Source organism: Cotesia glomerata, linkage group LG1, assembly GCF_020080835.1.
Source record: "Cotesia glomerata isolate CgM1 linkage group LG1, MPM_Cglom_v2.3, whole genome shotgun sequence".
NCBI lineage: Eukaryota > Metazoa > Arthropoda > Insecta > Hymenoptera > Braconidae > Cotesia > Cotesia glomerata.
In genome coordinates, this window is record NC_058158.1 from 12,827,710 (window position 1) to 12,845,287 (window position 17,578).

General features: G+C 26.0%; 1 protein-coding gene across 7 annotated transcripts in view; it reads left to right on the forward strand.

Moving 5' to 3' along the window:
• The window catches only part of LOC123261367 (homeobox protein abdominal-A homolog), a 226,508-nt gene that overhangs the window by 12,308 nt on the left and 196,622 nt on the right, over positions 1 to 17,578 (forward strand). Inside the window, exons 1-2 of one of the 7 annotated variants that reach the window (XR_006508672.1) lie at positions 6,949 to 7,290; positions 7,355 to 7,404. The exons of 1 other annotated variant lie outside the window; for it this stretch is intronic. The gene's annotated coding sequence lies outside the window, so the exon portion shown is untranslated. Of the gene's footprint in view, positions 1 to 6,948; positions 7,291 to 7,354; positions 7,405 to 17,578 lie in introns of those variants that run through there. 5 more of the 7 variants (XR_006508670.1, XR_006508671.1, XR_006508673.1 and 2 more) reach the window with 5 other exon arrangements.

Here is a 17,578-nt window from a genome sequence, read left to right on the forward strand (position 1 = left end):
ATCCCAACTGGAAAAAAGTGCCAAAAATTTTTTATTTTCACGTTGGGTATTCCCATTTAGATCCCACATGAATCCCAACTAGAAAAAATTGCAAAAAATTTTTTATTTTCACGTTGGATATTCCCATTTAGATCCCATATGAATCCCGACTAGAGAAATTGACAATAATTTATTTCGTTTTCAATTGGGATTTCCCAATTGGGTTCTTCATTGGGTCCTCATTGGGATTTCCCTATTGGGCATGCCCCATTGGAACCCAATGGGGCCCAGATGTATACCTTGGGTATTCCCAATATAATTTAACTTGTTGCTACTATCTTATTTACTCAAATTATTAATTTTTCCATCATTTTCTTTTTATTTCAGTTGTAAAAAGTTGAAATTTTTTATTGTAACTAAATTACCTGAACCTTCATATGTTCACGCCTCCATATGCGTTGCCTTATAAAAGTAATTGAATATAAAAGTGCTTCTGTTTCATTGGTAGCACATATGTTTATAAACATGTCGTCGTCCTCATTAGAAGATGACGTTATACCTCCATTTTATTCAATTTTACGGGAGGACTGAAAAACAGTAAAAATGTAAGTTATTTTTATTAAAAAATTAATTAAATTTAATTAATAGGTATGTTAACTTTTTTACGGATGACTTTTATTAACATTTATTATATAAATATCAGTTATTTCCGACCACAAAAAAAAATTGTATTTAGACTAATGAAAATTTAAAAGAATTTTTCAAAAAAATTTAGAATTAAAAATTTTTCTTTAAAACTATATGGGGCTTTTTTTCAATAAAAATACCCTATTTTCTTTTCACAAAATTAATAAATTATAATTAATAAAAACCACATTACATTATTTACTTCCGCACTTGACAAATAGCAATTATCTTAGTTACTCTTTATTTTCAAATAGCAATAACGGATTTCATCATTAAAACCATATTAGAAAGAAATAGAGCGAGTCAGCTGAATCATCAGTAATGTGACAATTAGTATTGTTCTAGTCTATAAAATATTGTGTCAATTTGAAGATTGATTATCACATGCAAGGAATTTTTTTTCTTTTTTTAATAACGTTAAAATAAATTATCATGAAACTTTATTGCTTTAAAAAATATAGATTTGACGATAGCTTATTAAGTCAACATAGAGATCTTAATTCAAAAAATTTGATCATTGATCAAAACTCTGTTCTATGTATATTATTTTATTTGACGTAACTTTCATTAAAGTAGTAAAAAAACTTTTAAATCAATTATGTAAAATTCAACCCTCTATACAGAAAAAAAATTAATTTGATTCAAGAGAAAAATTCTTGAACCAAGAATATAATTTTGAAGAGGGTAATTGTCTTGAATCAAGACAAAAAATTCTTGAATTAAGTAAAATTGCCTTAAATCAAGAAAAATTTTCTTTAATCAAGAATTTTTCTACTCAAACCAAGAATATTGAGCTCTTCAAAAATATCCCGCATGAAAAAACTATATATGGCTGAACATATATAGAAAGTTATATGGGGAATATGTGATCATATATAGCGGCAAAATTATATATATGAAATAATAAATGTTTTGTTAATATAATGAAGATGTATTTGATTCAATATAAGTTCAAATATATTAGTGCCGTATATTACTTAGTATATGTTATAAAATATACTATTATTATGACAATAGATATTATTTTATTATAAAATACCATACATAATACCAGATATTTTTATGATAGGTCGAAATAGGTCAAAACGGAAAGATTAATAAAAAAAAAAAAAAATTAATAGTTTGTCGTATATCTTAAGTTTCAAGAGCAACTTGATCAATCGAGTTTACGGTCGAAGCAAATCTGAATTTCAGTAAATTAGTAACACATCACGAAATATTTTCTTTTTTTTTATAACTTTTTTTCAGAGAATTATTTGGCCTCAGCATTCTATTGTAATTTTGGTACCAATGCCAATATTAAAATTATATTGAACATATAATTTAAAGTATATTTTAAATTATACTGAAAAATACATTGTTCTTATACTATTTATAATATAGTGTTGATTATAATATATACGATATATTTAATCATATATAGCTGAAAATATAATTGAAATATATGTTATGAGTATAACATCGATACATAATACTACATATATCATATGGGTCCTTATATAATCACATATATTTTTATATATGTAAAATATAATTTTTTGTATATGATGAAGGATATATAGCTTTTTCATGCGGGATATACTTGATTCAAGAACATTTTTTTTTCTGTGTAGTTGATTAATTTTTTTTTTTTTACATGTTTGGTCTACATTAATTAATTGACAAACAACTCAAATTTAGACGAGGTTCCTACATCACAAAATTAATTTCGTGAAATTCTAAAATTAATATTCAATAGATTCATTAAATCATATATTTGCCTCCATAAAATATTTTTAAAGATCCAAAATTATGTTCAACAAAGTAAAACAAATACTATAAGTCCACAGTAAAAAATTTTTCATCAATGCGTCAAAAAATTTTGTATTTAATATTTAATGAAAATAAAGACAAAAAAGTGTTAAATTTACACATAAAGTCTTATATATTCACCATTATTTTTAACACAAAATTGGTTGACGCAAAATTTTTCACTGTGTAAATATTCCTGAGTTATACAAATTTTTTGCTCCAAAACAATTTTTTTGCTAACAATTCTGTAGGTTATAAAACATTTTTCTCACTATGTAAAATTGAAAAAAAAAATGTAAAAGAAATTTGATGAAAATAAGTCACGTTGAATTCCATAGAATATATTTTATTTAATTATTTAGATTTTCTTTATTAGATTTATATGCCAAGGCTTAGCCGGATAATGACAATTATACAAAATTTAGATATAATTTTTTGTAGATTATAAGTTTTTTGTAGATAAAGATGATAAATAATTGTCACTACATAACTGTCCAAATTACTAATTATTCAAATTTATTTTTTCTTTTTTCTTTCTTTTTTTTTATAAACTAGAGTCATTAATTGGTAACTTAAATTAATTACTTAAATGGATTTTGCTTTGCTTTGAGACAACGTTACTTACTTATTCTTATTGTATTATTATCATTTTCATTACTGTTAACAACTTTTATTATTACTATGTATTAATTTATATGTAAGGCCCTTAGGGAGCTAAGGCTTCAGGGTCTAAAATTTTGGTAAATAAATAATTAAATAAATAAATAAATAAATAATTAATGAGTAATAACTAAATAATGTAATTGAATAAGAAAACAGAAACATTACAATACAATGCAATACAATAAATTGTATGAGTAACATATGAATAACTTTAAACAAGCCAAACTGGATAATTAATAGGGTTATACAAACTGCTTGATAGTTCAAGATTGAGGAAGAATTCAAACGCTTTATTTTTGAAGCTCTCCAGGGAATGGGATTTAATAATATCACTTGGTAGCTCTTGCTATAAACGAATACTAGATACAATAAAAGAGTGCTCAAAAGTGGCAGTAGCGAAATTAGGCATTTTAAAAAAGACGTAATTGTTCTTAGCTGCAAGTCGATCGGACCGTCTAATATCAGAATCTTCATTTTTGAACATGCAGCGAAGGAATTTCGGTTCTCCAGTTTCTAATAATTTGTAAATGAAGCATGCTAGAGAATAATGTCTTCGTGACTTTACACTAAGCCAGTTTAATCTGCGACGGAAGGGGGTAATATGCTCATCCTGTTTGAGATTGAAGATAAATCTGTTTTTACTGAATTCTAAAAATATATTTTTAAAGAAAGTAAATCAGCTTAGATCATTCAAATCTTAACCATTTTCAAGTGGTCTTAAATTTTGTCAAGACCCTCAGAGTGATAGAGTATGTTCGTATCACCCTTATACATTTTTCAGTAACATGTAAATTCTAAATTGCACGTGATCAATAAAACATTTAATCATTTAATGAGATTGAAAGGGTGTCAACTAGGGAGCATGCAAAGCAGAAAGTAATCGCAAGGGCACATGCACAAGTTTAGTTTACGATTGACGTGGCCTAGGTCCAGACCTGGTGGGAAATAAGCGGGAAGTAACTATACCCAAGCAACAATAAAACTTTTAACACCCTTGTGTCCAATGGGCACCAAGTTCTTCACAGTTTCTGAGGGGCGGAGTTCCGCAGCCATTATTATGTTACTGTAGAACACTACGATCCAATTGGTCCTGCATGTATCATGGCTGCCGAGTCACTGGAATTCCCCTACATCTCTGTAAAACATCTCCCACTACCAGCCTCAACTTTCTCTCTCTCTCTCTCTCTCTTTCTCCAGTCTTGATCTTCTGCAGCATCCCAAATATTCCTTTTCAATACAACAGATTTATTGTTAATTTGCAAATCGTGTTAATTTGATATTTTTTTTATCACTTTTCGATTGTTATTTATTAATCATCATTATCATACTATCCATATTTTAATCCTGGTTTTGATTGTTGTATTCATAAATTCATTAATGATAAATTATGATAATGATAAATATTTATACAGACTAAGATAATATATTGCATTTTTTTCTCAAGGTTAATTTAGTCTTCATTTAATGTAGTTTTGGTGAATTTTTTAATGCATGAAATTCAATTGAGTCAACAGCGCACGCGCGCCTCAATATTTCGCGGGTTAACTGCCGTAGTAAAAAAACCAATACGATTGTACGTCGATAATTCTAATAGTAAATATACTGACTTACCGACAGCATTTAAAATTTTCTACTTTTTTTAGAACATGACTACCGAAGGTCAAATCTATTTGTCATATTTTAAATTTCATTGGAATAATAATTTTTTAGGTAGGAAATTCTTTTGAAAACATTGAATATTTATTTTGCATTTTTTATGAAAATAATATATCTAACGAATTTAATCAATTTATCTTTTTTTTGCATAATTCGAGTTAATGTTTTTACATCAATGGTGTAAATTTGAATTAAAATACCAACAGAGAAACAAATAGAATAATTGTTGTCTAAATTTGTAGGAAAATGACAGAAACTGCAACTATTTAAAAATTTGAAACTCTAAAAAAAATTTTAACTGGGTTAATTAAAAAAATACTAATTTTTGAGTTAATTTTTCAGCTCCCACAATATAGTCAAACATGAAAAATAATTTACAATTTAAATAGCCGTAATTAATATAAATAAATTTTTGTCGATTTGAAAATCATTACAATATATTTATTTTGAATTATAATTTTTTTATAATGTACTTTAAAATATGATAATAATTAATTACTATTATAACTTTTTTTTTTATATTAAAATTTTTTTAGTAAGTTTAACATGAATTATCTATGTGTTCTACTGGGTTATCAATGATGATTAAAATAAATTATCTTTATAATATTAATTTTGATTTGAATTTTTATTAAAATTCCTCTAAAAATTTATAATATTTTATCTTTAAAAATAAATGTCTGCTTTTTAAAAAATAAATACTATTTTTTTAGAAGATAAACTTTGGTATAATTTTCTGCTGATCTATTTCCACCAGTGCCTTAATACCAGTTGCAAGCTCAAGTATATAAAAAGCCGAACTGTAAACATAATTTCATCTATACAAACACACATACTTACCCACACTCGAGTACATATAGGTAATATAGGTTATATTATTATGTTTATTGTTCAGGTCATATCATCCGAGAATAAGAAGGAGAAAAGGAGTATAAGAGAGATGTGAAAATAGAATAAAACAAAAAAGAGCAGCTTATACACGTGGGATTTTCTCGAAAAACACTATAACCAAAGATACGATGGAGTACATAGGATGCATACTCATAAAACCCCTTCCTATTCCATTTAGCTACTGTAGCAGCTAGCTGCCGACAGTATCTTTACATCGGCAGTCGGTGTGGTTTTATATATGTATAAGAAACGTACTTCCAGGGTCACGATGTCTTCGCTAAAGCTTTTGGGTCACTCATAAAGACAACATTCGTATTGAATAGCTGAACTTCTTCGGCTATTTTTACTTGCATCTTTTACTACACCAAGACCTTTGTTTACATTTTGTATTTTTATTCGATTTCTATATTTTTACCGAACGGAAAAAGACTAGACAGAAATGTATACATTTTTTTTATTTACAGTATGTCTACAAGTATTTTTACATAAATAAATGTTTATGTGACATCCATATATCAACATATATTTTATTTTATTAAAATAACTAAACCACTACTAAGAGAATCACTGTATAAATATAACATGTGAATTTCATACTCTTATAGATGTGATTATCACATTTAAATATCATGTATGAATACCATTTGTGAATATCGTATGTGAGTATGACACGTGAATATATCATAAATATATATGACTTGTGAATATCACATATAATCTCACATATATGATTATCACGTGACTATTGATAAATTTTTACAACTTGAGTATTTTAAAAAAAATACGTTACTTTTTCAAAATATGATTTTGAAGTATTAGATTGTTTTTGACATTGTTTATAATAGTTCGTTTACTAAAAAAAAAATATTAAAAAGTATCCCATGTCTATTAATTTAAGTATCATATTCACGGAAGTATTAAAATATGTACATGATTATGTATTTGTTTATTTTTACAATCAAAATCAATTAAATATTTCAGAAAATTTTATTCAGCACTATAAATGAAAGATAAATTCACTCAATTATCAAAATGACTCTGCCTGCTTTACAATTCTAATTATATAGTCAATGTCCTTTAACATTTACACAAGCGTACATACCTAATGGAAAAATATAAAGGCAAAAATATCAGCAGTCAGTCGATACCTGGTTAGCTGTTGTATATAATCGTCTACCATCGTAATTTGTAATAGATCCTTGGCCATTGAAATGTGCTTAAAAAACACTGCAGAGACATCTATACGCCTCGCTATGTTTATATTCACGCATGCGCTTTCATTCAACGCATATGTCCCATGTTGTACAATACCACGTGACATTTTTGTCATTAATTTCACAATAAAAACGTGCACATTGACTAAATTCAGATTTCTTAAAGTTTGCAAGTCTAAAAATTGTTATTATTAGAAAAAAAAAATCACCCAGTAGCATAGATAGTTACAAAGCTATAAATTTTGTAACCACATTGACAGTACGCTATAAAATAATAAATTATTTCGGTGTTTTATGATATAATTATGTAATAATTTATATGGCGAGAGTAAATCATTTAATGGTCTTTTTGTGTTCATTATTTGTTACATTCTGTTTGAATAGATACCACCGTAACAGGTATGAACAGGTAAAGTTGTTTGAGACATAAATAATTAAAAAAACTTAATATAAATAAAAATTTTAATTGATAGGATTTTTAATCAAGACGAGTTATGATTGCGAAGATTCACCAAGAATTAAGGTTGGTAAAACAGCATGTATTCATTTTTTACTGATCTTCCATTCCATCTGCATTCCTTTCTACCCATCTCGAGAGTATGTTGCAATATTCGACTTACCATTACCATTACTGCTGACTTGAACAATTTATGCGAAAAACCGGGAATGAGACCCGAAGGGCTTATCTTGATATGAGCTTACTATAACCAGTCTCGAAACACGTTCGATTGGTTGTTAAGCTTATACTTTTCGAATAAACTTACCGATATGTCTTGTACATGATAAAAAATACGATTAAAGACTTTATAAAAATATATAGTGCTTAGTACTGCAAGGATTTATTAAAATCAACTTCAACGTTTCAGGAAGTAATTCACAGTTCATGCTACAATTTTTTTTATTATTTAATTTTTTTTCTAAGAAAATTTTAAAGGTACCGATTAAATAAATCATTCTAATTTTTTATAATTTGTGATTGTTAAAAATGAAAAATATTTTTTTACCCAAATTAAAGATTTTTTTATGATATTTAAGATAGTTGAGATCAGAAAATTTTAATGATTTTTAATAAATATTTCATCATAAAAAAATTTTACAAGTTGCAACTTTAGAAAATTATAAATGTAAATTTAAAAAAATGTTAATTTATTTGTTAAATAAAACTGAAAAATAGTTTAATTTCGGCTGACTATTATTTCATTATTTTATTTTTACGTTTTTGTTTGTAGAAATTTATAATTATTTTAATTGCTATTAATAATTCAAACTTTGGAAAACATTAGACGACAAACTTATAATACAAGTTTACGAGAGTGTCATTTTCCTCTTGATATTTGACGTTGAAACTGCGCACATCGTCGTCCCGACGGATCTTGAATCTTATGGAGACGGATGTTACGAAAACAGGAGTGGGTTGTTTTTATTATCAAACTTCTAGAAGCCATCATAACTAGCTACTCATTTCTAAAATTAAATAAAAAATAAAATTTTTTTGATACGAATTAAAATTTTATACAGATAAATCTTGTAAAATATTACTGAATTACGCAATTTGTGAATTTTTAATTGCAGTTTATAACGATAATCTTATGTCGCGATCATATGATAATTGTCCGATAAATTACATTCTTAACTTGAATCGAACAAATAACTTTATTATAATGAAGAATTTTTTGTTTTTGAAGCTCCGATGAATTACCATTTTTCTGTAAACAGATAAATATAATTTATTACAAAAAATCGTGTATCGTATTTTTCATGCATGTTTCATTATTTTGATTTTTTGGACAAGATCTTTTATTTTTAAGTATCTTCAGTACAGTAGCTTCTTCCCGTCATTCATTTTGATTGAATTATTACCCTCATAACGTATTCATTTGATTGTTGTATCTCATTAATATTCTCTAATGATTTTATTTACAGAAAAAACAATTTTATAAAAACAACAGTTTGGTTAAAAAGTTAGTTGTGGTATGGTGACAAAACAATTGATTTATTGTTACGCAAGCACTTTGTATCACTTTTTAATGAATATTTTTATGAACGAATTTTTATTAGTCAAATTTTGAAGGAATAAATAATTTAATTCCAGTGTACTCTTATAACACAAATTTAACGAGATTAAATACTATTATATTTTTATTTAGAAAACAAATAGAAAAAAACTACCTTTCGTGAATAATTACAATTCATAAAAATTAAGATAAGAATTTTTTTCCTTGGATAATAATTTTTTCAGTGCTTCTATTATTTGTAAAACTTCCAAAATTTTAATTTTAAAAAATTTTTCTTGTTTCAGTAATTAATGCTTTAAATTTATCAAATTTCATTAAAAATTCAATTCAATTTTTTAATACATCAAATTCAATTCCATTATACATTAAATTAAATTTTTGAATTAAGAATAATTTTATTAATGATGAAGTTTCATTTCATAATAAAAAAGTAATAAGGTACCGGTGGGTAATAAGGCCTAGCTAAGGGAGATTTTGAAAAAAATCGAAAATATTGCATTTAATTATTGAAATGTAACGTTAATTTTTATATTAATACATTAGCTACAAAATATAATGAAGTAATGGTAATTTTCACCATAAACAAACACAAAATTGAATTTTTTCAAAAACCTTGCGAATAGGCCTTATTTTACTACGGTAGGGTAATAAGGCCTGCGGGTTAAACATACTGGAAATAGGTATACGAAAATCAATAAAATTGGTATTACAGATCAATCATCACTTAAATTTAGCAACAATACTTCTTAAGATGTTGATAAAAATTAGAACAATGATTTTAAATTATTAAATATAAAATTATAAAAAATGTTTACCATTTACTCAAACCGTTTTTTAGGAATTTTTCCGCGCTACTTTAGCATATGACGGATGATGAAATATAGAAGACAGGGAACATTGTATCGGGACTCTATAAACTTGTAGCGACATTTCTATGCTAGACGCTTCTACTAGAGAAGCCTTTAACGGAAGCGGTTATTTTAAATAGCATTTCTATCACTTAGGCCTTATTACCCGACAGGCCTAATTACCCGCGGGTACCTTACATTTATCCATTAAATTTAATTTTTCAATAGACAATATTTCCATTAAATATTAATATCAATTTTTTAATAGATGATACTTTAATTAGAAAATTCAATTTAATGAGTTATTATATTATTTTTCTATTAAAAATTTTACTAACCTTTTAATAATTGGCTTACTATAACTGAAATTGATTTGTTGGTAAGTATTTTAAACAATGAAAGAAGCTTAGATGAAAAAAAAATATTCACATGGAGATCAATAAATATTTACTCTAATGTAAACCAATTTTATGATTTTTAATTATTTAGAAAAATTAAAAAAATACTTGAATTTCAAGCATTATATTGATACATTTTTTAAACTTTTTACGAATAATTTTTTTTCCAAAAAAAAAAAAATCGTGGACCGTTTTTCGTACCGTAAAATTATTATCATTATTTCTTCATTAAATATATCCGCATATTGAATCTTACTGAGCTAAAAATTTAATGATTTTCATATCAAAATTATGTTTATAAATTTTATTTTATTTAAAAATTATCAAAAATAACAATTTTTAAACAGATAGATGTCATGTAAATTCTGAATTGTAAATTGAATATTATTATATACTTGTGAGAAGCTTATGAATAGTCAGTATTTTACAATAAAAATAACTACAAGTGTCGCATTAACTGTAGAGGGTAGATATGATGGCGCACCCTCAATCAGAAAAAAAATTATTATTTACGCTCAATTTGCTGGAACCAGAATAAACGAATAAAAAATTCTCACTTGGCAAAGTGAAGACGCAGTGATGGTGGAAGACATCAATTCCGATGAATATTGGTCGTACATTGTAAAAGCCAGGTCCGATCGATGCAAAAATAAAATGGTTCCTTTGATCACTCAAGTTTTCTGGACTACACTTCGCAGAAGTTTTTAAAATAGCAAATATTCAAACAAGACATATACGTCACATCATTTTATATCTTTTTCTGTGAGGTCTGATTCTCATACATTTTGTTTTACGACTGAAGAATTTTGTTTCATTTTAATAATTTTTGTTTCTTTTCGTCTCTTCGGATTAAGGATTGTATGTGTTAGTTTGTAACATTTTAAGTTTTTTTAATGCATAAATTAGCTGTTAATTTTATTTATCGGATTGTAATGACATCTTTAATATTAAATAATGAGGCTCTATTTTTTAAGTAACGTGTTTATCGCCATCATTGAATTTATAGTGTCCGTCGGTAAAAAGCTCATGTCTAACGTTATTTCTTGAATAGAATGATTTGTTTATAACTTAATCTCAATTTTTCAAATTATGACTGAATTTTAATATTTAAAGAAAAGTAAAAATATAATTTTATCCATTTTTTATGGTAAAAATAACTCATGTTTGTTGGCAAAAATTGAAAATTCAAATAACTGAAGTTTTTTCGAAATAAAAAAATAATTTTTTTTTAATTATCTAAAATCATTAATCATCGAATGTTTTTTTAAAATAATGATAAAAGATCCTATAATTATAGAATATTTCAAACAGTAATAACAGTTATGTAAATGTGAAAAAAATTAAAATGCCACCTTCATGGAGAAAAAAGTATTGCTATTACCACGATACAGTATAGTGATAATCACGATCCTCGCATGACTATAATTTAGATGTGCATATGCCCAATCTAGTGGATCGTGATTATCACGATCCACATGTATTCGGATATCGAGTGTCTATATTGCTATGGTTTATAGATGATTAGTTGTCTTTAATTAAATATTAATTATATTTTATTGCAGATTATTATTTTTTTGGTACATTATTGTTATTAACATAAATACAAATTCCTTTTGTAGCTTGATTAGTTAAAAATTTTTGTGTAGATTATGACAGTCAAAAATTGGGTTATGTTTAAAAATGTTTAAATAATGGCTTACAGCAGTATTGTTGGAATTTATCTTATATGACTTTTTTCTTTGATTTTTACAAATATTATTATTATTAGCCCAGAAATTTGTAATATCGAAATATTCATTTAAAAGAGGCAAATATTTTTATCATAAGAAAAAAATTTTTTAATAGAATTTCTACTCCTTTATTACTGTACGTATTTCATACAATAACATATTTTTGTATAAAACAGTATGGGATCAAATCATTCATGCTAAAAAAGACTTTTATAAAAACAAAAATTTTATTTATTTAATACAATATTTAATGTACATTGTTTTTCCTTATCAACGCAGTAGAATTATATACAATAACCACGGACACAGCATTAACACAGTTAACATAGGAAGATTTATTTCTTTACTAGCCTTCAAAAATCGACACAAGTTTTTGAAGATTTCACTCGAGTAATTTATCAACAACCAAATCATCTATATCGCTATTATTATTAATTCACTAATTTATGTAATGATCACTATTTCTTCACCAAAATTGTAAACAAATCCACTTGTAAGTTTCAGACTTGGTCATGCGTGGTGGCGCTGAAGGCGTCGTGGATCGTGATAATCACGATCCGTTTCGTCGTAGTAAGGAAACGTTTCTTTATGATCGCAATACGTTTTGACATATTCACATACCATGGCAAGTTAATATAAGAATCCGAAGTATTGAGTATATCAGGTTATAATATTGTGAAAATGACAATACTGTTTTGAGCTAATCACAATACTACACACAAAAAACAAATTCTTGCGCCAAGAAAATTTTAAGGAAAACAAAAATTATTTTGGAGCAAGAAAAAAATTTCTTGACTAAAAAAAATTTTCTTGGCTCAAGCAACTTTGACTTCATTCAAGAAATTTTCAACCTTCCTTAATATTTTCTTGAGCCAAGAAAATTTACACTCCAGTCAAGAATTTTTTTTTTCAGTGTACGTTCACGATCCACTGGATCGCTAAAATAGCAATACCTTTTTCTCCGTGTTGGAATCTGAATTGCTATTAGAAACATTACAAATTAACAAGAATCTGAACATATTTTGTAATTTATTATTTTCTCTCTAGAATATTCAGTCATTAAACGTCTAATAAACATTTTTTAAAGATATGCTAATTTTCTATATACTAGAAGTGCTAACTAAATATTTAAATCACTGTAAGTCAGAATTTTAGTGAACCCTTAAACTTTTTACCCCTATTTAAATACATAATCATCACTTCAAAATCTTTAATAAATGTTTACAAAATAACAATAATTTGCTTAAATAAGAGTTGAGGATTTGAATGAATGGAGTTAATACACTTAGTTTTTACAAAACCTACATTCAAATGGTTACAAATTTTTTATTAAATTGTATGAAACAATCGGTAATTATTAGAAAAATTAATAGCTTATATAGGAAAGTCGGAGTAAAATGATCCGATTAACTTCGAATAAAAATTTATTTACCCTCTAATTTCCATAGAATCAGTAAAAATTATGAATTATAAATTTCGTCTTTTATAACTCTTAAAATTTCAATTTCAAAAATCCATCCACCCACCCAATATCAATAAAAAATTTACATAAAATTTTTAGACTGATTTTACTGTACTTTTTGTTTTTACTAGTTACATTCATTGGAACGGAAAAATTTGCCAAACATTTTTTATCGACACTAAAATCAATGTTCGAATTCGTAAAATAAAAATTTAATTTTATGTAATTTTTAATAGATATTTTATTTTATACTATATTTAAATTACCTCTTTATATTTTTATGAAGTATTGTTGTACATGAAAATTAAACTAGACTGTAGCTATTTTCGTTTTTCATTGAAGTTTTTACAATTTTTATTCCACTTTACTCTGCACCTGCAATGGCAATCTTCATTAATATGTTTATAAATGATACAATAAAACTTTCTTATGCAATTAATTAAAAAAATAATTGAATATTTAACAAAACATTATTGAAAATTTCATAAATTTTAAATCAAAATATTTAACGATTTATTGCACTGTTTACAAAAAAAAAAAAAAAAAAAATTAGATAAAAAAAAAAATTGTTCCCGAAAAAATAATTTTTTTATTTACCCTTGAACTAAATTATGTTATGGCAGCTTAAAATTAGTTCCTCATAGCTCACAATATTCGGAAGAATTTACAATGTTTGAATTTTCCAGTTTGTCCCATCTGATTATTCCTTTTTTTTCCTAATCCTTTACTAACCCTTTTTTTCTGCTGCATTTCCCGAGTAAAGGCCATGCGGCCAAGAGTCCAAACAAAAAAAGTTTATGGCCGCCAAACAGTTTTTCATGTGGACTATAGGTATAAGGGTCAAAGTCTCGGCATCTTGAGTATTGAACTATGCAAAAAAAAAAGTGAAACTCTCTAAACACGTGGAATAGCATTCGGCCTTGCAACGGCTTAACCTTTTTTTTTTTAATACTTTGCTCTGTAATATTATTCTCTTAGAAACGGTTATTCTTGTCACGATTTGTTGTACCTACTTTTAATTTTTTCATTTTTATTACTGTGCATATTTCAAAGATAAAAACTCAATTAAAAATATCGGCTCTATAAAACCAATTTTGAACTTTAAATAATTACAATGTTCGAGAACTTTTGTTGATTATAAATTACATCATTTACCGTTAAAAATAGCTCAAGTAATCTATTTGCAGAGCACTTTTTTCCACACTTATCTTGAATATACTTTTAGAAGATTGCGTCTATAGAAGAAGGAGTATAAAGTTGAGAAACATATAAAGAAAAAATCGTCAAGGGACATCTCAACTTTATCTCTATCTTATCATTCCATCTATTCTATTTTCACCGTTTTCTCTCAAAACTTCATTCGCAATTCAAACTTTCTTCATTAATATTTTTAATTTAAACTTTACTGAATCAAATTCTCAACTTGGGAAATAACTTAATTGAGTTATTAGACTTATTAATTTTTAGCGTAACCTATATTCAAATTTTCTTAATCTTCTCAAGAATGTGATTTTTTAGTAATGGTATTATTTGCCCGCATTGGGAAATTAATTTAATCCATGAAAAAAAATCTTGCACTAAGATTATTTTAAAGAAGTGATTTCTATTAAGAAAAAAAAAATTTTTTTTGGAGTGAAATTATCTTAGAAACAATCTCTGTGTGAAGAAATGCATAAAAAAAATTAAATATCGGTAAAATCTCAAACTAAAAAAAAAAACCTATTTGAACAAAAATATTTTGAAAACTCTTGATACTTTTTTGGGTATTTTAAAACAATGAAAATGTTTAAAATAATTTTCTTGGTTTGAGTTTTTTTCGTTTGAGGATTTAATTTTTTTATTAGTGCGTACACAGAAAAAAAAATTAATTTAATTCAAGAGAAAAATTCTTGAACCAATAATAAAATTTTGAAGAGGGTAATTGTCTTGAATCAAGCCGAAAAATTGTTGAACTGAGTAAAATTTCCTTAAATCAAGAAAAATTTTCTTAAATCAGGAATTTTTCTACTCAAACCAAGAATATTGAGCTCTTCAAAAATATATACTTGATTCAAGAACATTTTTTTTCTGTGTATGGGACAGGAATACATACACAAAAAACATGGTTGTAGAGCACAATAAATGATAAATAAAGAAGTTTTTACAAAAAAAAAGAAAAAAATTTAACCAAGTTAATTTCTTTATCAGTGGTACTCGCAGTTATTTTAATGAGCTCAGTAGTCGAATTGAAAACAGATGAGATACAAGTGCATTGACCTCAATAATTGACTTCTTGATTTGTACACCAATAAAAAAACTGATTCAAAAGAAAAAAACTTGAACCATCAAAATCATTTTTAAGAGTTTCATATTCTTGAATCAAACAGAAAAAATTTTGAAAGATTTGACTAGAATTTTTCTTCTATATTCAAAATATTCACTCTCTTCAAAATAATGTTTTTGATTACTTTTCTCTTGAATCAAGTTAATTTTTTATCATTGTACATATATACATACATACATTAATATGCAAACACTAATCAACATTTAAAAAGACTTACCCATATTAAAATGCCCAATAGCCAGCAAGGATCATCCGATCAGTTCTTTCGTCCAAAATAATTGGTTAGGTAGAGATAATTGATGTTGTCTTAGACTAGAAGGAGGAGTTGCTTTCTACTTTGTTTCATTACGATTTTGTTCGTTTTATTTTTTCCCTCTTCCCTGTTTTTTATTATTCTCCTGACTGTTTTATCGAAACCACATTGATATGATTGGATATCCGAGTTTCTTTTGGATGAGGGCCAAAATTTCATGATTAGAGCCGTAAGGTTTTTGTGTCTACATTGTTCTACTATGTTGCTTCTAATATTGTGACCTTTCATCTACTTCTCGCCTTGATATCATCTTTCGGTTCTTGAATCTATGACTTGCGTGTTTATACAGGGTGTCATGCATGTTTATGTCTATAACTGTTGCGTGTACACGAAACATCTGTCTGCAAATAATGAAGATAAAGTATACATTCAAGAAAATTGCATGTTAGATCCTTGAAGGGATTTTGTTTTGATTTTTCTTTATTAGTACTCAATAACCCTCTTATGTTGTTTTGTCGTGTCTGCCAAATTAATTACGTTGTATTTATATTAGACAATTAAAGCTATCAAATTTTAATTGAATTTCATTTATTGATTGGGGTGTTTGTTCTTCTATTTTAATGTACCAGTCAAATATTCAATTTTTAACTGACCAATTATGTCTGATTTTATCTACATGAGACATATTACCTGCTGATATAATATTGTGTATTATTGATAGTTGATATTATATAAACACTAGCTGCTGTCGTTTATTACTCGTCGAGAAATATTAGAAATTAATTTTGTATGCATTTTGACCAATTTATTATTTGTTTTTATTGCGTCGTAATTGATTTTACTGCTTGTCCATTCATCAATTGCTAAACGGAAAGTTGTTTTATCAACAAGAGAAAAATAACAGTGATGCTTTTTTAATTGATGTTTTGAAAATATAATTCTGTCGTAAAATAAAATACATAAATGAAGATAATTAAAAATAAATTAATGATATGAAGATGAATGCTTTTGTTCGAGATTGAATGCTGGAATTAATCAATGAAAAAAAATTCAGATACCAAGTTTTTTATTGCAAAAAAAAATAAATTATTAATTTTATTTTTAATTTCTGATTTCTTTTAACAATAAACGCATTGGAATGTAAATTAAATTAGTATCAGCGATATTTTCTCAATTTTAATAACCGTATTTGAATTAATTTAGCCAGTTAAAAATTTTTTTGAATTTTTATCATTTATTGAATACTCAATTTTAAAGTTATTGAAAAAATTAAATTTTTACGGGGGTGTGTTTGATAAAATTTAATCAAGCTTGATATGATTGCAAAAAAAAAACTTATTGACATATACATATTTTTTTTTTTTTTAAGATACCAAATTTTATAAAGTACACGGCAAAAAGTAAACTGTAATAAATAACAGTCAATTTACACGTTACAATTTACTCTTTACATGGAAGAAAATACTATTTCAAACAGTAATATTCGCTATGTAAATGTCAAAAATGTTAAAGTATAATAATTAACAATTCAGACTTTGATATTTATCATTTCGTATCTAAAAAATGATCTTATGATATGTAAAAAGTATAAAATAAAGTTAGTAAATTTCTAATACAAGCAACGTCAATATTTACAAAGTAAAATGGTAAATTTCAAACGCAACGTTA